Below are 24,754 nucleotides of genomic sequence, written 5' to 3' on the forward strand. Positions count from 1 at the left end.
ATAAGTAACTTATCCTTTTCTTCAATTTCTCTCCTAGCTTTAGCCAACTCCTTCTTCAATGTCAAAACTTCATGAGTCTTCTGTTCATCTTTTCCATCCAAAGTCATGATCAAATTCTCAGCCTCATAGTATCTAGTCTTCCACTGATGCTTCTCTCGGCTCTCCATAGCTAGATGCTCCTGATACATCTCCTGAGTAGGTGGTAGTAGAGGCAAAGGCATGGTTGGAATAGATGCAGACACGTATCTCATGGCGGGGTAAGGCATGCCAATCTTCTCAGCCTGGTTTATCACCCATTGAGTATAGGCCTCATGAGCAATACCGGACCTCACACCCATATGCTTCACCTCTTTCTTCCGAAGCTTGGACCAAGCCTCTATGAAATATTCTCTTATTCCTGTGGGAGCATTAGAGTAATGGAAGAAGTAAAGAGATGTAGCAAGACAGATAGGCTTCTCTTTCATCGGGAAACCAAATTGTCGCAAGGCGAGCTCCGGGTTATAGTTGATTCCACCCCGGGTACCAAGAAGAGGTACGTTAAGAAACTTTCCACCACCGAAGATGATTTCTTTGACTCTAGCAGCGGGAGTGAGCCAATCCACTTCATTAGGGGTGAGAGCCATGATCCTCTGTGAAATAGTCCAATTCTCTGGATTATCATGGAAAGACTTCGGAAGGTGCGAAATAAACCACCTATAGAGGAGAGGTACACAGCAAAGAATGTATCCACGACCCTTGCCAGATCGATCGTGAATAGCATGATATGTGTCAGCTAGCAAAGTAGGAACCGGATTCTTGGAGCGGAAGATCATAATAGCATTCATATCCACGAAGTCATCAAGATTTGGAAAGAGGATAAGCCCATAGATGAGTAGTGCGAGAATAGCCTCAAGAGTATCCTGACAAGTGGTTTTGCGATTGGCTTTCTCAAGTAAATACTCCAAAGTGAATCCTCAGATGTGAGCCTTAGTGACAAGATTCTTGGAAACATCGGAGGTCTTGAGATGAAGATCACGGGCAATAACCAAAGGGGTAGGAGGATTCTCAAGTCCCGTGAAAGGTACCCCCTAAGCAATAGATAGATCCATTAAGCAAGAATAAGCCTCGAGTGTGGGCACCAACTGAAAGTCGGGAAAAGTGAAACACCGATAGTCCTGATCATAAAACTGCACTAGAGTGTGTACAAGCTTCTCATCCACATTAGTCCGGAGAAGAGTAAGTAAATCCCCGTAACGACGTCGGAAGCCAGTTGGATCCTTGATCTTGAGTGCCAAATCTCTCAAACTAGCCAAATCCACCTCCTTGAACTTGTAGGACTTAGTCTTCCCCATTCCTACAATGTTTACAGATTCAATTTGTCTAAGCCCTTCGATAAATGCATGGAAAAAAGTTTATGCATGTATGCATGATCACATTCAAGTACGGAGAAAACATGGTGGGTTGATATTCAAAGTCAAGGAGTCATGGGTGGACACGTTGTCCGGTGAATCTAGGGCTTTGGATAATAGTAACCGGGTTCTAAAAAAGTTCCCAAGTCGCAACCTCTCTTACATATATCATGGTGTCACGAGACAAACACTCGCTCCATGATTATCCGTAAGAAGGTCTAACTTGAGTGTAGTATCGCGTGACGACTAAAATTCGAGACAACACTCGGTTTAGCCTCCGCACTACATCCTAGAAACTGGCCATGGATGGGTTCGGTTATCTACGGTTCATAGCGTCATAGAACAATTGGAAGCAAAGTGCCTAAACGCGACAACACGCGCCGACAACATCACCCCCAAAATGCCTCAGCTATGTGGGATTGATCGCATAATCCAATACACGAGGCAACCCTCAGAATGAATTGTCGATTATATCCCCCCTAAATCCTAAGTTCACTCAGCCCGGGTGTAGGGCTTTAATATTCTCACCCCCACACGTTTGCAAGAATTTAAACATTTATTCACATAAGAAAACAAGTAAAGGAAACAAGTAAAAACAAAAGTGCAAGCGTGAAAATAAAGACTAGGCGTAACTCTCGAATCTCCCCAGTGAAGTCGCCAGCTGTTTTATCTTGGTTTTTCGGGTGTCAAACATTGATTAAGTTTGAACCTTTTTAACCTTTGATATCTCATTTTTTCTTGGGAAGGGAAAAATAAGAAAAACCCTTGAGAATCGAGGTCCGGGAGTTGTTTTCGCTACGGGAAGGTGTTAGGCACCCATAACGACTATAGTATCCTATAGGAACCGTCTTTACTTTCTACGCGCGCGCTTTATTTTTAAATGCTATTTGAAAGTATTATTTACACCTAAGGGTTTGCTAGATTAAGAATTGGAGGGAGAAGAAGGTGTTTGAATTTTTGTTTTATTGGACTTGGAGAAGTTTTGACTTCTTGCCTACATACCCTTTTAAGGGATCAAACTCCATGTAGTTCTCTTCCAAAAAAATGTTTTTGTTTTTGTTGGTTGATTTTAATTTTGAAAATGGAATTTTGAAGAATAAGAGAGGGAGACCTCAAGGGCATAAGATTTGGAAAATGTGAGGTGGGCTTAGTTATTTTGCAAAATGAAGTCTAAGTATGATTAAAAGTTCATTAAGGTTTTTGTTTAAGAAAATAAAGGGAAAATTCAATGGGATTATGATCCCAAGATTTCTTTGGAAAATTATTTGAGTGAAGTTGTTCATTTTTTTTTGGAAAAGAGAATTTTCCTAAGTATCGTATTTCCTAAGCATACATCTAAAGCATACATCCCCTAAACATACATCTAAAGTATCCATGTGATGTGTGTGCATGTGTCGGTGCTTGTGTCGGTGTACATCATTAGGGTCCATTGTCCTTTACATCATTTGCCTAAATACAAACTACTTCCCTTGTGAGAACTTAATCTCACATAAAATGAATTAAAGCCAAAAATAAAGTGCAATAGAAGAGAAATGGAAAGTGAGATGAAGATGATGAGGGATGCTTATGAAACAATGAATAAAGTGGTTAGTAATAATAGGCATAGAATGATAGAAAAATAGGCAAGGAAAAAGGCATAACAACATGGTAAAATGGCAAGAAAAAGTGACAAAATACACTTAACAAAATACCAAAATCCCAAGCAAACAAAAGACTCATAACCCTCACATTATGACATTTTTTCAAAGAGTTTTAGGTTCAGCCCTAATATGAGAGTTACAAGAAAATCACAAGCCAAAGAGTCATGGTATATTCTTAAGTCTATTTTGCACTAATTCACATATTAAAATTCAAGTAACTTGCCATATAAGAAACCAATTATCATATATCACAAACAACACCAAATATTCCCAAATTGAACAACAAACAAAACCTCAAAATTACTCAACAAGCAACAATTATTATGAGCAAAAGAATTGGAATCAAAACATGCAAGAAGCTCCACAAAATTTGACAAAAAAAACAACACAAAATCACAAGAACACTCCACATATATTTTTATCAATTTTCAACATACCAAAATATCATGAGAAACAAGTTCCAAGTGTCAAAAATAGTTGCGAGGAAGTTCACAAAATTTTTAGAAGTTTTAATAAGATTTTAACAAAGTTAAAAGTACTAAACTAATCAAGAAATCAACATTTTCACCTATATTTTTCTAGCCAATATTAACAGGTAAAAATCACCAGGAATCAACAAAAATATCAAGAAAAACATTAGGAAATTTTTTAGGAATTTTTCATCAAAATTTTTGGTAAACAGTGGTGTAAATATCAAGAAGCAGTGTCAAAATAGCAAGAATATAGAGCAAAACGAGTTTTAACAGCAAAATTAGGCCCAAACCCAAGGCTAACATGGATCTGGATCATCCATGTGCCTCAGAGGCGTTGGATTGATCCGGATCCTTGCAAACCTAGATCCAATGGCTCATATCATGCAGAACATAACAAGGCAATAAGGCACACAGCAAGATCAAATCATGAGCGTACAGATCATCATATAGCATATCAAACGGTCAAGAAGGCAAGGGAACATGGCGTGAAGCATGGACGCGCACATAGACGATCACAGGGAGTATAAAAGCACATCACATGAAGAGAACTTCATTTTCCTATATCGTTTCTCTCTCTAAAGTGAAAAGAAGAGAGAGAGAGTCTGAAACACACCCTCATATTCTCCGACGAGCTTGAGAACGCCGGCGTGGTGGCTGCCGGCCCAACAGGGCGCCGCCGCCGCGCCGGAGGTCCTAAACACCTCCTTTCTTCGTCCTAAACTCGAATTTAAACCCAGAAATCAAAGAAAACGAGTAAATCGGCATAGATCAGAAAGTTCTTCACAATTTTGATGATTTTTTTTAATTAATTTTTTTTAACAAATTTTTGAAAAGAAATGATTCTAAAAACTCCGATCTACGTCGATCCGTAACAACAAACACATATATGAAGCAAGAAACTTGGATTTGTGAAGGAACAGTGAAAGGAAAGGCAGAGAAGTTTGATACCTGTGTTTAGATCGGAGATGAGGCGAACGAAAGAAGAAGAAAACTTTTCGGTTGTTCCTCTTCTGGTAAGCTTCGAAAACCGAAAATAAATCGGTTCTTGAACCTCTTCTCTTCCTTCTCTTGCTTCTGTGAACTTTCGATTTGATTTGAGTTTGTTACGGACAGTAACGAACTCGAGTCGAGATCTGTGATTTTGAATTTTTTTAGAAAATGATGAATTCGAAACCGATTCGATGGAATAATTACTGAATCGAGTTCGTTTGTGATGGAATTGATGAGAATTGGTACGGATCCGAGAGGTTTTGGATGAATTATGGTTCTGGAAAAACGGTTAGGGTATGAAGATTTCTTCAAACCTTCATCGTGTTCTTTTGAATTTCCTGAGTTTGATTCCTTTGATTCTGGAGAGAGATGGGTAAACGTGTTTGTGTGATGTGGCGATGAATGGATGGTGATCCCCTGACTTTGACTTGAGTTGGCACTGTTTTATAGGTGCCAAGTGTGCCCTCTGGACCAATGAGCTTGCGCCATGTAGACCTGGATCTGTAACTAACTTCTGGACAGATTTGCAATTAACAAAAAAAAACAAGGACTAAACTGCAATTAACCAAAAAGGACTAAAAATGAAAAATTAATAAAATTGGTTAAAAAAATGTAATTTTGAAAATAACGTAAAGTGAAACCAGAAATAAAATCAACAAAAGGACTAAAATGAACCAACTACACAAATGAGGTACTTCAAAGTAACCTCTCTCTGTCAAAAATTTGTGTGAAATGACCAAAATGCCCCTAGGGACTAAAATGACTCAAAATGACTCAAATGCAATTTTAAAAAGGTTTTTTAACAGGGAATTAAAGCAAGAGTTTATACAAGCAAATTGAAAAGACTCAGAGACGTTTTTTAGGGATTAAAAAAAGAGTTTTAACACAGGAAATGACCAAAATGCCCTCAGGGACTAAATTGGCCCAAAATGACTCAGATGCAATCTTTGAAATGGATTTTAACATGGAATTGAAACAAGGGTTTATACAAACAAATTGAAAAACTCAGAGACAACTTTCAAGGACTAGAATGAGTTTGAATGCAGGAAATGACTAAAATACCCTTTTTATGAATTTTGCAAATAACATTGAAATAAGATGCAGAGAAATATGCGATTGATCAGAGACAATTTCAAATGACTTGAAATGCAAGAAAGACCCTTTGGATGGTTTAAAATGCAAGAAAACATAGACAAAGGCTCAATTGAAAATTTTTCAAAACAAAGACAGTAAAACATGCAGCTAAAACATGGTAAAGTATCAGGGTAAACAATATCAAATTGGCAATCTCTCAAGAGTAATAGACACGTATCAGAGATGGAAAAATATCTTGAGCAAGTATTTTTAGGTCCAAAATTAGGGTATAACAGAATGACGCTTCTGAAACTTTGATAATGAGATCTTAGTCTTTTTCTTTCTTTTTTCTGTTTTTTTCTTTCTTCAATTTAGCCTTGTAAACAAAAAAAAAACTTATTAATAGATATATATATATATATATATATATATATATATATATATATATATAGTAATCTATGAATTATTATATGAATTAAGTTTCTGTAACTTAATTGGTTTATGCCAAAATTTCTTAAGCTGTTACCTAATTCATTGGATTGGACTATGAAGGGATGTTCAATAAAACACTACTAAAACATAAAATATAGTGGGTGTGTTTAATTAGAGATTAAATTAAGAAATTTGAGAGATGATAGGAAGTTTTTCTAAAGTGTGACATCATCATAAAGCTTACATGAGAACAACTCAAGTTTCTTTTACAAAGATATACTAGGTTTATAACCTGTGCGTTGCACGAGTTTGATTAATATAGTGCTTGTAATATTTTTACAAATGATAAAATAAAAATTATGATAAGTATAATCATATAAAATTCAATGATCTATAATATTTTGAAATGTAGTGATATGATTAGGGTTAATATTAATTTATATTAAAATATGAGTGTTGTTTTAAAAATATAAGCATTTGTATTGATTTATATGGTAGGCTTATGTAAATATTTTAAGGACAATGAATATAGTTTTTGATGTATGTTATAATATTTTATAAGTTTAATGACATATCGTAGTTTATCCTAATAGTGTAATCATGTAAGAGCATTTGTTTTTTGGGATCACAATAGTGCAGTCATGCTTGTTATAAATATTGCTTATAAGAAAGGTTGAAATAAGCTTCGTTTAAAATATGATTAATTTTGGGTGATTTTTTCTTTTTCATCTTTTGATCGTGCTTTTAGAAATTATGCAACGTGATTGCTTACTTTTACTTTCCTATATCTTATTTAAGGTCTCTCATATTAATTAAAAATATTGCTTATCTTTTAAAGTTTCATATCAAACCTCCACTTTGTAGAATTCTACTCAGACTTTTATTAGTTATGATTTTTTAGTCAACGGTATGGTTCACCTTCTAACATATATTTTTTTTTGAATTTTTTTTTCTTTTTTTGAATGACGTTTATGTTCTCCAATATATATATTTTTTTTGTCTTTTTTCTTTTATCATCATGTTTTCCTACATAGCATTATTAGTTTAAGATAAAATTGCTTTTAGTACTATTCAATCTTATATAAACATTAATATATAGAAGAAAAAAGAGTGATTTTTATATAAATGTTTTGATATTATAGTGAGAATATAGCACTATTATTTTAAATTAAGTTTGCTTTTAGTACTATTCAGTTTAATTAAAAAGACAATTCTTATGTTGATAAATTAGCTTCTTTTAAAGTTTCATATCAAACCTCCACTTTTTAGAATTCTACTCAGACTTTTATTAGTTAGGATTTTTTAGTCAACGGTATGGTTAACCTTCTAATATATATATTTTTTGGATTTTTCTTTCTTTTTTCGGATGACGTCTATGTTCTCCAATATATATTTTTTTGTCTTTTTTCTTTTATCATCATGTTTTCCTACATAGCACTATTAGTTTAAAATAAAATTGCTTTTAGTACTATTCAATCTTATATAAACATTAATAGAAGAAAAAAGAGTGTGATTTTTATGTAAATGTTTTGCTACTATATAGCACTATTATTTTAAATTAAGTTTGCTTTTAGTACTATTCAATCTTATATAAACATAAACATTAATAGAATAAAAAAAGGGTGAGATTTTTATGTATCTCAAGCTTAGTTAAATTAATATTAGAAATTATCAGATAGAAAAAGAGTGATTGAAAAGTTTTTCGAAGAGTTCCACGTAATCACAATTCTAACTTAAAATTAAATAGTATATGAGAGAGTGAGAAGTTTCTCTAAAGAGTGCCACATCATCATGATTCAAGATTAAGAAAAATTGAAACTTTCAAAGTTTAAAAAATATATTCTAGACATCAAATAAGGTAAGCATATAATCGGAACAACGGATGAGAAATTTAAAAGGCCATAAGAAATTATATTCAAAGAATATAATAAGAGTATGTTTATCTACACCAATTATCTCCAAATATAAATCACAATCGACATTGCAATTTTGATAGTTTTTTTCTTTATTTATTTATTTATCGGAATACCATTTTTTATTCCTACAGTGAAGAAGAAAATCGTGATTGAAAAGTTTTTCGAAGAGTTCCACGTAATCACAATTCTAACTTAAAATTAAAAAGTATATGAGAGAGTGAGAAGTTTCTCTAAAGAGTGCCACATCATCATGATTCAAGATTAAGAAAAATTGAAACTTTCAAAGTTTAAAAAATATATTCTAGACATCAAATAAGGTAAGCATATAATCGGAACAACGGATGAGAAATTTAAAAGGCCATAAGAAATTATATTCAAAGAATATAATAAGAGTATGTTTATCTACACCAATTATCTCCAAATATAAATCACAATCGACATTGCAATTTTGATAGTTTTTTTCTTTATTTATTTATTTATCGGAATACCATTTTTTATTCCTACAGTGAAGAAGAAAATCGTGATTGAAAAGTTTTTCGAAGAGTTCCACGTAATCACAATTCTAACTTAAAATTAAATAGTATATGAGAGAGTGAGAAGTTTCTCTAAAGAGTGCCACATCATCATGATTCAAGATTAAGAAAAATTGAAACTTTCAAAGTTTAAAAAATATATTCTAGACATCAAATAAGGTAAGCATATAATCGGAACAACGGATGAGAAATTTAAAAGGCCATAAGAAATTATATTCAAAGAATATAATAAGAGTATGTTTATCTACACCAATTATCTCCAAATATAAATCACAATCGACATTGCAATTTTGATAGTTTTTTTCTTTATTTATTTATTTATCGGAATACCATTTTTTATTCCTACAGTGAAGAAGAAAATCTTCAGTTAACTTTTTTTATTAATTATATTTTCTATTAATTTTCAGTAAAATGGGCATATACCATTCATTTAAGTTACCCCTTGAGACATAAATCTATCGTACAATACTAAGGATTTCATATATGTATTTGTGCTCTTGGTTGATACAAAGTGTTACCACTACAACATGAGAAGAGATGAGTGAAAAGATCAATATATAAATGGAACAATATTTAGTTTTCAATTGGTTAAATCAATATGTGAATTGGAACCAAAAAAAAAAAATCAATATGTGAATTGAAAAGGTGCACTAAGTAAAAAGTTATGTGCAAATGAAGGGTATGGATTAGGAATACAAAGTGAACTTTTCTATCTATTATTCAATATATCTTCTTCAATGTTCATAACAAAAGAAAAAACGTTCATAGAACTTGAAGCTTCCTTGACATATTTAAGGAACCGTTTTGTTTTTGTTTTTTTTTTTTTTTTTAAAGATTTGTACCATTAGACCTTATTAAAAAATAATTACGGTGGAAAGGTGGAAAGGTTTTAAGAGGGATAATAGTAATGTTTCAATGCAATAGAGATTAGGAAGTTGGAGCTTTCTTAGATATGCCACATCAGCACAATACTTGCAAAAGAACAACTCAAGTTTCCTTTACAAAGATAGATAGATAGATAGATAGATTATTGTTGGTCTTTATAACTTATGTGATTTTTTCTGAATGTTTCAAATAGGTGATATCTATCTTTCAAGATATCTATTATTGAAATTAGTTCTTTCATACTATTTTTTCTGAATTTTTCAACATGATCAATCAAAGGTTAATCGTATTTTTTTTTTTATTTCAGTTGTGATATATATCTATTATTGAATTTACATTTGTACCTAATATTCCTAAGTGTTTATGAATTCACGATTGATTTATTTCTTTTCACAGACTGAAAGTCCTTTGAAAGCTCATGATGACAATGAAAATTTCATGTGCAAGTGTTGAAGTCCAAAATTCTTATATCAAATAAAACAACATGATGTAAATTGTGTGCTCAATACTTATTCTAAGAACAATTTCTCTTCTATTAATTTTGCAGCAAATTTATTGGTTTGATGTTCAATTTTTTAGTTGACTTATGACCTAAATCATTAGGTACAGAAGTTTGTTTGCTTTCCACTTGCAGCTGTTATTATTGATTGAAAAAATATTTGCTCTACATCACGATAACTTTGCCATTGTTGAATCCTTTTTTTTTTATTTGAGATTTTTCTCCAACGGATTGATGATTCTCAAATGTAATGATGATTCGGAATTAGGGCTGGAAATGAGTCGAGTCGAGTCGAACTCGTCTGAGCTCGATTCGACTCGATAAGAATTAGTTCGGCTTGAAACTCGACTCGAGTTCGATAAGAACCTTTTTTTAAGCTCGAGTTCGGCTCGTTTAAAATTAAAGAACAGTTCGGCTCGGCTCGTTAGGTGCTCGTTGGGTTCAGTTCGTCATTTCAAATAATTTTTTTAGCTTTCAATTTTTTTAAAGGGTATATATTTAAATAAATTAAAAGCTATAACGCACAAATTTGTGCTGAATATAAAAACAACAAATCATAAACTTGCCACTCAAAGATAAAATAGCGCTTAACAAATGCTACTGTTGAGTAGTTAATACAATGAAGCACACACACTTCCGTCTTTTTATATAGCTTATCTTATCTCTATTGTTTTAAACCCACCGATGTGGGACTATTTTAACTTATGTAAAATCTTAGACTACTACAATGCATATGTTGTTAATTTTCAATGTGGAGCCTTTTTTCATCATTTCTTTTATTATTGTTAGTTGTTTGACATATTTCTTTTTTATGTTGGTGTGTAAGTAGAACATACCACAAACCAACAAATTAGTGCATATAAGAGAGACAAAATCCAATAAAATTCAACCATTTAAATTGAGAATATACTCTTTCACTTATATATATATATATATATATATATATATATATATATATATATATATATATATATAATCAAGCCAACTCATGAACCAATCGAGTCGAACTACATATAGCTCAAGTTCGGCTCATTTATTTAACGAACTTAACTTTTAACTCAAGTTCAGCTCGTTTGGTTCATGAACCAAGTTCAACGAGTTAATTGTCGAGTCGAATTCCGAACTATATTCGAGTTGGTTCGGTTCATTGTCAGCCCTATTCGGAATCAATTAATGCACCTTTGCTAATTTTCACCAAAAATTCTATTTGCTATGAACAACATTACGCTTATTTTAAATACAAAAACAAGATTCATGAACTTGCGATCAAATTTGTTTGCGAGATGTAGCATCACTCATTTTATAAATATTTCATGTAGTATTTGTTGAAAATTATATATTTTTTGAACAAATAAAAATGAAATATATTTGTTGTTTTTGGATTTCCAAACTGTTGTATTTGGATTTCCAAATTCTATTATCTACCGAAGTTGTTACTAGGTTGAGTCACGACCAGGTCGCTCTCTTTAAGACGTTTCGTGGCACTACCCAAAATTGTGCAAGGTAGACTATCAACCACGCTGCCTCCAGGATAAAACAAGCTCAGCTACAACTGTGCTGTTAACTACTGCACTGTAGAAATCCGTTCGAGAATTACACCTTCAAATATGGTACTAAGACCACTCTTTAATACTGAAACCACTTTAATATGGTATTATTACCATTCTATTATGGTGCTAAGACCACTCAAATATGGTGTTTCCACCATTCTAACCCTTAAGTTCTCCAAACTATCAATATGGTACTATGACCATTCAAATATGGTGTTACCACCATTTCTCCTCAAATAGAAAAATATTGTTATAATATTTATATACCGTTAAGATCATTCTTGATTCCGACGGGACATTATTATTCCAAATAGGGATTATGATCTTAAAAGTACTCTTTATTCCGAAGGGACATATATTACCGAAGGGACTATGAACTTAAGACCATTCTTAATTTCGAAGGGACATTAAACCGAAAAGGGACTATGGTCTTAAGAACACTCTTAATTCCGAAGGGACAGAAAGAAGTAGAAGAAGGAGAATGACTTGTTAAACAAGTCGAAGGAGGGAGAAGAGATGAAATACTCGTCAACACAAGTCAAAAAAGGGAGAAGAGAGAAAGAGTTCCGACAACTCAATGAAACTCTTTGGTGTGTGGAATGCACTGTGTGAGCTCTCTATTGATAGAGAAAATTCACAACTAATAAGTGAGAAACTTTGGGAACAAGTAATATGAGAAACTTTGGGAACAAGTAACATATTACTTTGCGATTAAGTAATTCACATATTAGATCTAGTACAAAAATATCTTAATTGAGTACTAAAATATATTAAATTTAGTACAAAAATATATTATATTATGGACCAAAATATTTTAGCAAAACTTGGGGACTAAGAAAGCACTTTCTAATAATGATTAAATTAATTATTTAATTTATCATTTTCAAATAATAAAATATATATCAATATATATTTTTTCTCTAGTGCTTATGTACCCCCATTAATTAGAGGTACACCCCCACTATATAAACACTACTAACTAATGTGTGTGTTCCATCCGATGTGGGACTTTCACTTTTTTCAATTCACACAACACTAGTTTTACCCAACATGAGAATTTGTGTTTAGTCTTTTTACTCAATTTTCACACATGTTCCAACAATATTGTACCAAAAAAAATGAGATATATTACCACAAATAAACGGTTCTACTCTCTAGCACAAGGTGTGCATAGAAGAGCAGAACAAGTAACAACAAGATGTTAACATTTTTTTTAGGGCAGTAAATTTGGGAAAATTTATCGAGAAGGTATGGTGGCAATTGTGTACACACTAGATGTGGTCAGATATGGAAAGGTATCAAATGCATTACAATTTCGTATTCTCAATACAAGTCTCGAGGACTATATTTTTTTAATTGATTTATTTATTTATTTATTTTATTTATTTATTTTTTTGAATAAACTAAACAAATTATATTAAATGAATAACTAACGGCCCCTCAAGCACAAGGCGTGCTAGAGGTCACTCTTAAAAGATTAAGTACAAAACAGTCAGGCTACCAACATCAGCATGTAATAATATAAAAGCTTTAATACAAAGACTTCGGTGGTTCTCGACTTCTCGTAGTAGTTGGTGAATAATTGTATGAAATATCATATTTTTCATTGCCGGCCTAACTCGGATTGGTGAATGAATCAACATCTTTATTTCTCAAATATTTAATTATTAGACAGTGACACAGTGTCGTTTACTACTTTATATTATTATGTTCATCATTTTGTTTGTTCCCTAGCACATTTACTATCCTATTATAATTAGTTTAGTGTTAACCTGTACCTTAGAGCAAATATTAAGATTCTTAAAAGGGAAATATTTTCTAAAATTTTATGCATTCAATTTATTAAAAAGTTAAATATTAAATGCAATGCACACATTTCAATAAATTATTTATATATTTGAATCATTAACACGTGCCTTAAGGACACAAGTTACTCCATCCGTTTCAAAATGAGTGTCGTGCCAAAAAAATTGTTTCAAAATGAATGTCACTTTCAGTTTCAAATGCAATAATAACTTTTTATTTTCAATTGTACCCTTCAATTAATACTATGTTACACTACTTCAAAAGTATTATTTTTTCTTTAATGAAAAACAAATCAATAGTTGATTAGGATAATTTGGTAAAATTCCTATGTCATTTGACTACTTTATTCCATTCCTTATTCTGTGTGCAATTGGCTAAAGCGACACTCATTTTGAAACGGAGGGTGCAGCATTTCCCTTATAATTATAATGATTGTGCTTAATGTAATAACTTATTCCAACTCTATATAATTTGTGCTCCTTAGTAATCTCAACGAAGTTTCCCTGCATAAAGATACCTTACCAAACTTGTTTTCCACCATTCATATAGATTTTCAAGCTACCTTGCCTTCGTTAATCAACATTCATCAAACTAACTTTGAAAAAGATGGCAGCAACTTTGGTTGGAGGTGCATTTCTCTCTGCTTCTGTCCAAACACTGCTTGACAAACTAACTTCCACAGAGTTTCGTGATTTCATCGAAAACAAAAAGCTGAATCTCTCACTCTTGAAGCAGTTACAAACAACGCTGCTGGTTCTTCAAGCTGTTCTGGATGATGCAGAGGAGAAGCAGATCAACAATCGTGCTGTCAAACAATGGCTTGATGACTTGAAAGATGCTGTCTTTGATGCGGAGGATTTGCTGAACCAAATTAGTTATGAATCATTGCGAAGCAAGGTGGAGAGTAAACAAACTTCAGGCAAAACTAATCAGGTGTGGAGCTTCCTTTCTTCTCCTTTTAACACCTTCTACAGAGAGATCAATTCCCAAATGAAGATCATGTGTGATAGCTTGCAACTTTTCGCACAACATAAAGATATCCTTGGTTTGCAAACTAAAATTGGTAAAGTTTCTCGTAGAACCCCTTCAAGTTCAGTAGTTAATGAATCTGTCATGGTTGGTAGAAATGATGATAAAGAGACAATAATGAACATGTTGCTATCAGAGAGTAACATTGGCAATAACAATATAGGCGTTGTTGCAATTTTAGGTATGGGAGGTGTCGGTAAAACGACACTTGCACAACTTGTTTACAATGATGAAAAAGTTCAAGAGCACTTTGATCTCAAAGCATGGGCTTGTGTATCAGAGGAATTTGATATTTTAAGAGTAACTAAAACTCTCCTTGAATCTGTCACTTCAAGGGCATGGGAAAACAATAATCTTGATTTTCTTCGAGTTGAACTAAAGAAAACTTTGAGAGACAAAAGATTTTTGTTTGTGTTGGATGACCTATGGAATGACAATTATAATGATTGGGATGAACTTGTAACTCCTTTGATTAATGGAAACAGTGGAAGCAGGGTCGTCATCACAACACGCCAGCAAAAAGTTGCAGAGGTTGCACACACGTATCCTATTCACAAATTAGAAGTTTTATCTAATGAAGATACATGGTCTTTACTCTCAAAGCATGCATTTGGAAGTGAAAACTTTTGTGATAATAAATGCTCAAACCTAGAAGCAATTGGTCGAAAGATTGCAAGAAAGTGTGGTGGATTGCCCATAGCTGCTAAAACACTTGGAGGACTATTACATTCAAAAGTAGATGCTAAAGAGTGGAATGCAGTTTTGAACAACAACATATGGAACTTACCAAATGATAATGTTTTGCCAGCATTGCTTCTGAGTTATCAATATCTTCCTTCCCAATTGAAAAGATGTTTTTCATATTGTTCCATTTTTCCAAAGGACTATACACTTGATAGGAAGCAATTGGTTTTGTTGTGGATGGCAGAAGGCTTCCTTGATCATTCTCAAGACGAAAAAACCATGGAAGAAGTAGGTGATGATTGTTTTGCTGAACTGTTATCAAGATCATTAATTCAGCAACTACATGTTGATACTAGAAGAGAAAAGTTTGTCATGCATGATCTTGTTAATGATTTAGCTACACTTGTATCTGGAAAAAATTGTTACAGGGTTGAATTTGGTGGTGATGCCTCCAAAAATGTTCGTCATTGCTCATATAATCAAGAAAAGTATGACATTGTCAAGAAGTTTAAGATTTTCTACAAATTCAAACTCTTGAGAACCTTCCTACCTATTGAATCTTTCTGTACTGATAATTGCTTATCTAGAAAGGTTGTTGATGATTTGCTACCGACATTTGGAAGGTTGCATGTGTTATCTCTATCAAAATATAGAAGCATCACCATGCTACCAGATTCAATTGGAAATTTGGTACAGTTGCGCTATCTAGATCTCTCTCACACTCAAATCAAAAGCATGCCTGACACAATATGCAACCTCTACTATTTGCAAACCTTGATTTTATCATTTTGCTTAAATCTCATTGAATTGCCAGAACATGTCGGAAAATTGATTAATTTACGTCACCTTGATATCGATTTCACAGGCATAACAGAGATGCCAAAGCAAATTGTTGAGCTAGAAAATCTTCAAACTTTAACTGTTTTCATAGTAGGCAAGAAAAATGTTGGTTTAAGTGTTAGAGAGCTTGCAAGGTTTCCAAAGCTACAGGGGAAGTTATTTATCAAGAACCTGCAGAACGTCATTGATGTTGTGGAGGCATATGATGCTGACTTAAAGAGCAAAGAACATATTGAGGAATTAACACTACGGTGGGGCAATGAAACTGATGACTCACTTAAAGGGAAAGATGTGCTTGATATGTTGAAACCCCCGGTAAACCTAAACAGATTGAACATTGACTTGTATGGTGGGACAAGCTTTCCAAGTTGGTTGGGAGATTCTTCATTTTCTAACATGGTGTCACTTCGCATAGAAAATTGTAGATATTGTGTGACACTTCCACCACTAGGACAACTATCTTCTCTCAAGGACCTAAGTATAATAGGTATGTCAATATTGGAGACAATTGGTCCAGAGTTCTATGGCATGGTTGAAGGAGGTTCCAATTCTTCATTTCAACCTTTTCCATCCCTTGAGAATTTGCATTTTATGAACATGCCAAATTGGAAGAAATGGCTTCCCTTTCAAGATGGCATATTTCCCTTTCCTTGTCTTAAAACTCTGATGTTATATCATTGTCCAGAACTGAGAGGAAATTTGCCTAACCATCTTTCTTCCATTAAAGCATTTGTAATTGAATGTTGTCCTCATCTGTTGGAATCACCACCTACTCTTGAATGGCTCTCCTCAATAAAAGAAATACATATTTCGGGAGATTTACATTCTACAAAAACTCAATGGCCGTTTGTTGAAAGCGATTCGCCATTTTTACTGCAGTGGGCAACACTAAGTTTCTTTGATACAATATTCTCTCTTCCCAAAATGATTTTGAGCAGCAGTTGTCTTCAATCCTTGAGACTTCATGGTCTTCCGTCTCTCACTGCATTTCCAGTTGAAGGTCTACCCACTTCTTTGAAGGAACTTCGTATTCATACTTGCGAGAAGTTATCATTCATACCTCTGGAAACGTGGAGCAATTACACGTCGCTTTTGGAGTTGGCTTTAGACAGTAGCTGTGGCTCACTTTCCTCCTTCCCACTGGATGGTTTTCCTAAGCTCCAAGAGCTTTGGATTGATGGTTGTACTGGTCTGGAATCCATTTTTATTTCAGAAAGTTCTTCCTATCACCCCTCAACCCTCCAAAAACTTCGTGTATATTCCTGTAAGGCCCTTATATCACTACCTCAACGGATGGACACCCTCACCACTCTTGAAAGTTTGTATCTCGGCCATCTTCCAAAACTAGAGTTTGCACTATGTGAAGGAGTTTTCTTACCTCCCAAATTACAAACAATTTATATTACATCTGTGAGAATAGCAAAGATGCCGCCATTAACTGAATGGGGTTTCCAAACCCTTACTTCTCTTTCAAATTTGTATATTAAAGATAATGATGATATTGTTAACACCTTGTTGAAGGAGCAATTGCTGCCCATTTCCTTGGTGTTTCTGACAATAAGAAATCTCTCTGAAATGAAATGCTTAGGTGGAAATGGGCTTCGACACCTCTCCTCTCTTGAAACACTTAATTTTATTAAGTGTCAACAACTTGAGTCCTTGGCAGAGGTCATGTTACCTTCCTCTCTCGAAACACTTTATTTTTATGACTGTCAAAGACTTGAGTCATTTCCAGAACACAGTCTCCCTTCCTCTCTAAAGTTACTGAGGATTTCTAAATGCCCTGTTTTAGAAGAAAGGTATGAAAGTGAGAGAGGGGAGAATTGGTCCAAAATTGCTCACATTCCTGTGATAGAAATAAATGACAAAATGACAATATGAACAATGGGGACGGAAGGAGGCGTGCCACCTTGTTTCAGGTATGAATTTCTTTCACGTTACTAGTCGAGAATAATTTCATCATTTCATGATTTTGATTGTCTTTATAAGCTACTCGAGTATTAATAAATGAAAACCAACAGGTCCAATGCTTTGTAAGATTCCATGTTAATGATCTTGTTTCTTACTAAGATAATCTCATTTCATGTACAATGTCATTTAATTTATATGAATTCAATTACATTCATGTGCACTGACCAACATGGTCCTCTCATTAGAGGCCGGAGAACTTAATTTTTATTGCTTTGTAGTTGATTGAAGAAAATTGATATGTATGTATTAATTTTTTTTATTTAATATAATTATATAAATCTGAAATACACTAATTTCTTTGGAAAATTAGGTGAAAATGGTAGATGTCATTTTGTTCCAGTAACTCGTTTGGTTTATTCTTGTTGCAATTTTGATCTTCCAGCATCTCTTATCTTTAAATGAAATATGTCACTAGTAACTTGGTCTTTCTACCTATATCATGTTACAGATTGAAGAGCTCAAGTGACTATTTTCGCTATCAGAACATTTGATCCCATCATATCTTCAGTTTCACCGTATGGAAAGAAAGAAAGAAAGAAAGAAATAACACTCTCGCAAACATAAATATAAATGAGAAAGGAAGTTCGGAACACAACATTGAGTTAGAGGTACTGTGTTTTTATTTCAATTTTCAAAGTTCTAAATAAATTGCTTAATATCTTGATGGTCTATACTTGCTGTGTGATACTGAAAACTTAATAGTACTTTTCTTGATTTTGTTGGACAATCTCAAGTTAGAGTTCATAGGTGTTGTAACATTCATTTGATTACATATTCGGTATATAAATAATTTTATTATGCGGTTGTATATCTTTCACTTCCTCGTAAAATTATTCAAGTTCCGCCACTGCTCTTTCACTTTTCCTGGCCTCATACTTGCTTCTTGTCGTGTAGGTTGCTTGCTGATGTTCATCTCAAGAGTTTTGGCATATTGAACTGTGAAAGATCTAATTTGTGAGCTTTGTTTTTTGTTCTAATGAATTACTACCTACACTTAGTGTAATCCGCCCCTTTTATTTATAAACTTTGTATAAATCTGTAATAATTGAGGTTTTATCTAAGACATATCAGCTTATAATATAGTTATGTCATTATAAGATTTGATTCACAGTTGGAAGAAAAGCGTCTTCCAATCATGATTTGAATCTTGATTTGATAGTCGTGTTATTGAATGTACCTTTTTAAACACTCTGCAGCGTGCAAGTAAATCATCGAGTATTACACTTGACTAGAAAATTTTATACAATTTAAGAAACAAATCAAAAGAATTATTACAAACGTGATATTTACATAAAAGAATCAAGCAATGGATTATTTTTGCTATTTCTTGAGTCGAAAGCAATCAGCTAATTCAGTTCTCTGAGTCATCACATAATCAAATAGATGATCCACCTCCTTGCTTATATCATCAAATATCTTCCCTACCTCGCACATATTTCTCTGAAATTCCTTGGTTGCATCATCTTTTACTTCATCACCAGCAACATGGCGAGCAACAAAATTGTTCATCTCTTTGATCTCACTAAAGCATGGCATTTTGTTCACTAGCTTTTCGCTGATTTTAAGATCAACCGTGGAAACTATAGAATTTTCAAACCCACCAGCAATTTTTCTTAGCTTGATGTATGGCTTAGCATCACCATATAAACAAGACAAGAGTACTCCACATATAAAAAATTCAATACTCTTCATTTCCTTTACACCTTCACGAACAATAAACTCCTTACCAGAAACAATCTTTGCTTTATCTTTCCTTTACACCTTCATTTCCTGATGGTTGAATTGCTTTCAAATACTTTCTATCCAAAGAAAGTGATTTCCTATGTTCCACCAAAGTCAAACCATGAGCCAAAGAAAACCTTGCATGGCCAAGATGAGAAAGACAAGAAGAAATGGAACAACATTCCATTTACTCATTGGATAATCAATGTCCACAAGAAGCTTCGCAAAGACCTTGTTGATGGTAGACAAAAGGCCAAAACATTTTTGAAAGCATGATAACAACAAGATTTCCGACCCGGGTTTCAATTACAATGCTAATTGGTCAATGATGAAGATGATAATACTTCATTAGGTTCAGCAAATTAATATTTTGAACCACAATATCATTTATTTTAATTCACAAAATTTGATTTCATATGTGATTCATAAATTAAAAAGTATAATTTTCGTAAAATACACTAAACTCATGTCTAATTTTAAAAGGAAACTATTAATTTGGTCGTTAGATCAAGATCCGAGAATTCAGATATGTTTTAAATCAGGACCATCGGATCAAGACCGGATGGTCAGATCTAATAAACAAGGGAAAATCGCTTTCTCTGTTAGTAAATAAATAAGCAGATGGCACATTGGCTTGGCTTGACCTCGTTGTGTAGTTTGAGGTTGACGGCACAGAAAGCAATAACAATGTAGGAGCAATTTTCTTTACTAATGATTTTCCTTTTACATTTTGTTTTTCACTGAAAACAACAACAACCTTCTTTTCTGTGACCACCAATTTGGAGGTTTTTGTAACAGGGCACCTCGTCGTAGCGGTGATTCTTCAGGCAGTCAAGTTCGTTCCGCAATTCCTGATCTACAGTTTGACAGACCCCATTTTTTCGACATTGTGTTGGATAACAAATCACACAAGGTTAAGACTGTTAGCCGGCTTATCTTAATCTCTTTTTCATTTCTTCTAATTTTTCTGCTTAGAACTATTTTTAAATATGGTTTTGGTTTAATTAGGTAATTACCGCACCTAACAAGGTGCAGTACACCACCAAAACAAGTAAGCTTAAGGAGGCATCCTATAATGCTTTCAATCGGAACCCGGAGGGTGGTGAGGTGGGTTCGTCTTTGTTATTAGTTTTGATTAGATTATTAGATTATATGGTATGAAGCACACACGTTTCTCAGATTAGGACGCTGCTTGTGGTGATTCTTCTTCTTGAATAAGAGTTTTGCAGATTTGTCTACTACCATTGATAATTTAAAGTTGGAACAAAAAAATGATATAAACTTTGTTTGCTCCTACCTCCCTTTGGTTGACAACTAAAATTCAAAGAGTGGTATTGGTTTGTTTAGCTAAGCTACCTAGAGTTTGTTTAGATTAAGGTTGTGTGGCGATTAATTGATTTAAAGAGGCATAAGCGACGATCATGTATAGAAACTTCAAAAAACAATTTACACAAACTACTATGGAGAGATCAATTCCCAAATAAAGACTGTGTGACAGCCTACAACTTTTTGCACAACATAAAGATATCCTTGGTTTGCAAACTAAAAGTGCTAGAGTTTCTCTAAGAACACCTTCAAGTTCTTTGATCAACAAATCTGTCATGGTTGGTAGGAAGGATGATAAAGAGACAATAATGAACATGTTTATATCAGAAAGCAACACCAACAATAAAAATATAGGTGTTGTCGCAATTTTAGGCATGGGAGGTGTCGGTAAAACGACACTTGCACAACTTGTTTACAATGATGAAGAAGTTCAAGAGAACTTTAATCTCAAAGCATGGGCCTGTGTATCAGAGGATTTCGATATTTTGAGAGTAACAAAAACTCTCCTTGAATCTGTCATTTCAAGAGCATATGAAAGTAACAATCTTGATTTTCTTTGAGTCGAGATAAAGAAAATTCTGAGAGACAAAATATTTTTTGTAGTGTTGGATGACTTATGGAATGATAATTATAACGATTGGGATGAACTTGTAACTCCATTGATTAATGGAAAAAGTGGAAGCAGAGTGATCATCACAACACGCCAAGAAAAAGTTGCAGCTGTTGCGCGTACATTTCCTATTCATAAATTAGAACCTCTATCAGACGAAGACAATTGGTCTTTACTCTCCAATAATGCATTTGGAGGCGAAAAATTTTGGGCCCCCAAATATCCAAACCTAGAAGCAATTAGTAGAAAGATTGCAAAAAAGTGTGGTGGGTTTCCAATAGCTGCAAAAACACTTGGGGGGATTTTGCGCTCAAGAGTAGATGCAAAGGAGTGGACTGCAATTCTGAAAAGTGACATATGGAAACTAGAGAATGATAATATTTTGCCTCCTTTACTTTTGAGTTACCAATATCTTCCCTCTCATTTGAAAATGCGTTTTGCCTATTGTTCAATTTTTATGAGGGACTGTGCAATTGATAGGAAGCAGTTGGTTTTGTTTCGGATGGCTGAAGGATTTATCGAACTTTCTCAAGATGAAGAAACAGCGGAAAATGTAGGTAATGACTACTTTTCTAAATTGTCATTAATTCAACACTCGAATGCTGGTTTTAGAAGTCAAACGTTTTTCATGCATGACCTTGTTAATGATTTAGCTATTGCCGTATCTGGAAAAAGTTGTCACATGCTTGAATGTGGTGGTAACATCTCTGAAAATGTTCGCCATTTGTCATATAATCGATAATCCTATGACATTGTCAAGAAGTTTAATATTTTCTACAAATTCAAAGGCTTGAGAACCTTCCTACCAATTTGCCCCTCGTGGCTTCAACGTTACTTATCTATAAAGGTTGTTGATGAATTGCTACCCACACTTGGAAGGTTGCATGTGTTATCATTATCCAAATATAGTAACATCACCATGCTACCAGATTCAATTGGCAATTTGGAGCAGTTGCGTTATCTTGATCTCTCTTCCACTAATATCAAAAGCTTACCAGACACACTATGCAACCTCTACTACTTACAAACCTTGATTCTATCACATTGTCCAAATCTGATTGAATTGCCTGAACATGTTGGAAAGTTAATAAATTTACGTCACCTTGATATCAAATTGACGAGCATAACAGAGATGCCAAAGCAAATTGTTGAACTCGAAAACCTTCAAACTTTAACTGTTTTTTTAGTAGGCAAGCAAAATGTTGGTTTAGGTGTCAAAGAGCTTAAGAGGCTTCCTAAGCTACGTGGAAAACTAATCATCAAGAACTTGCATAATGTCATTGATGGTGTGGAGGCACATGATTCTAGGAGTGTTCAAATCCAAACCGATGCAAATTAAAACCGCAAACCGATCCAAAAAAACCGAAAACCGCACAAAACCGAATATTATTGGATGTCTTTGGATGACATTTTGTGAAAACCGCTTGGATTGGATTGGATTTTGGATTGATTATTCAAAACCAAACCGAACCGAACCGAACCGCATAGAAATATTTTAATATATATTTCCATTTTTATAAGTATAATTATTATATTAAGCTATTATTTTTTTTCTTTTTAATTCTTTTAATACTACGTATGAGTTTAATTTAATCAATTTTTTTCTATTTTTTAATCATTATTATTCCGCACTATTAATTTTTCATAAATTATATTTTATATTTTGTATCGAACCTATTATTTTATCATATTTTTATAAGATTATTATTAATAAAAAAGTTACATTTTGTAATTTGGACAACCAAAAACCGATCTAAATTAAACCACATTAATTTAGATCGGATCAGATCGGATCGGTTTTTTAAAACTAATCATCCAAAACCGAACCGAACTGCATATAATTTTATCTTTGGATCAGATGAGCTTTTTCCTCAAAACCGATACAAACCGGACCGCGAACACCCCTATGATTCCAACTTGAAGAGTAAAGAACTTATTGAGAAATTAACGCTACAATGGAGCGAAGAAACCGATGAGTCACTTAAAGGGAAAGATGTGCTTGATATGTTACAACCATCAACAAATCTGAAGAAATTGCGCATTGACCTGTATGGTGGGACAACTTTTCCAGATTGGTTGGGAGATTCTTCATTTTCAAACATGGTGTCCCTTCGCATCAGTAATTGTGCATATTGTGTAACACCACCACCACTAGGGCCGCTACCTTCACTCAAGGGCCTAACTATAGAAGGTATGTTGATATTGGAGACAATTGGCCCAGAGTTCTATGGCATGGCAAGAGAAGGTTCCAATTCTTCGTTCCAACCATTTTCATCTCTTAAGTATCTGGTAATTGAGAACATGTCTAATTGGAAGGATTGGCTTCCCTTAGAAGATGGCATATTTCCATTTCCTCGTCTTAAATGTCTGAGGGTATCTGATTGTCCTGAATTGAAGGGACATTTTCCTAACCATCTTTCTTCCATAGAAATAATTGAGATAGAGTGTTGTGGCAATCTCATGGCAACACAACCCTCTTCAATAAAAGATGTATCCGTTAGTGGAATTTTACATTCTACTGAAATGACGCAACGGTCATTGCTTGAGACTGATTCTCTGTGTTCGCTACAAGTATTACCGATTTCGAGATTTGATACTCAATTGTCTCTACCTAAAATTGGCAATTGTCTCCAATACCTGGACCTCTATGGTATTCCGTCTCTCACTGCCTTTTTGACCTATGGTCTACCCACTTCATTGAAGACCCTTCGTATTGGTGAGTGTAAGACTAAATCGGTATTGTAACGTGCGCTGTGTGTGATCTTAAAACAAATAGGCTAAACATTCATTTCATTACATATTTATTAATAGTACTTTCTGCTTGTTATGTAGGTTTCCTGCCTGCTGAAATATCACAAGAGTAAGGCACCCAAGAAAGAAACCTTCAACCAAATTTTGGCCTATTAAACTATGAAAACTCTAAATTGTGACCTTTGTTTGGTTTATTTTACTGTTGTACCATGTAAATATTACTTTTTATTTTTCCTTTCGATCTTAATTATGTACAATCAGTTGCCTTGTTGCAGTTGTAGCCATAGCACATTGAGCAATTAAATCATTGAGGATTAATATTAATATGACATTATGACTTCAAATTTATACAATTTAAGATGTAGCCTAGTGTTATGGGTTGGAACGCTGTAGGAGTTCTAAGAAGAATTTCTAGGGTTCCATCCCAGTTGCTAACAAACTCCTCCTCCCCCTAACAAACTAAATATAACCAATATCACTTTCCTATGCAAAAACATATAAAAAGGAACATTACAACCCATAACACTAGGCTACACCTTAAATTGTATAAATTTGAAGTCATAATATCATATTAATATTAATCCTCAATGATTGAGCTTTTGGATGATATTGTTTCGGGCTTTAGAGACTATGAT

At 33.7% G+C, this 24,754-nt stretch overlaps 1 long non-coding RNA gene and 3 pseudogenes across 2 annotated transcripts in view; 2 read left to right on the forward strand and 2 right to left on the reverse strand.

The window, feature by feature from the left end:
* Window positions 1-2,129: 2,129 nt before the first annotated feature.
* The window catches only part of LOC146936957 (uncharacterized), a 54,906-nt gene continuing 32,281 nt past the window's right edge, over window positions 2,130-24,754 (reverse strand). Inside the window, exon 2 of the long non-coding RNA XR_015030802.1 lies at window positions 2,130-2,358. This is a non-coding gene — a long non-coding RNA (uncharacterized LOC146936957). The remainder of the gene's footprint in view (window positions 2,359-24,754) is intronic.
* On the forward strand, window positions 13,612-18,898 carry LOC146936958 (putative disease resistance RPP13-like protein 1 pseudogene; annotated as a pseudogene). The gene is made up of 3 exons (XR_015030801.1): window positions 13,612-17,658; window positions 18,159-18,318; window positions 18,605-18,898. The product of XR_015030801.1 is annotated as a putative disease resistance RPP13-like protein 1 pseudogene (transcript).
* Window positions 19,000-19,623, reverse strand: LOC146936959 (uncharacterized; annotated as a pseudogene).
* On the forward strand, window positions 20,054-24,232 carry LOC146936960 (putative disease resistance RPP13-like protein 1; annotated as a pseudogene).

The sequence above is a fragment of the Medicago sativa genome, chromosome 3 (assembly GCF_051527215.1).
Source record: "Medicago sativa cultivar Bolivia chromosome 3, Bolivia_mono, whole genome shotgun sequence".
Taxonomy (NCBI): domain Eukaryota; kingdom Viridiplantae; phylum Streptophyta; class Magnoliopsida; order Fabales; family Fabaceae; genus Medicago; species Medicago sativa.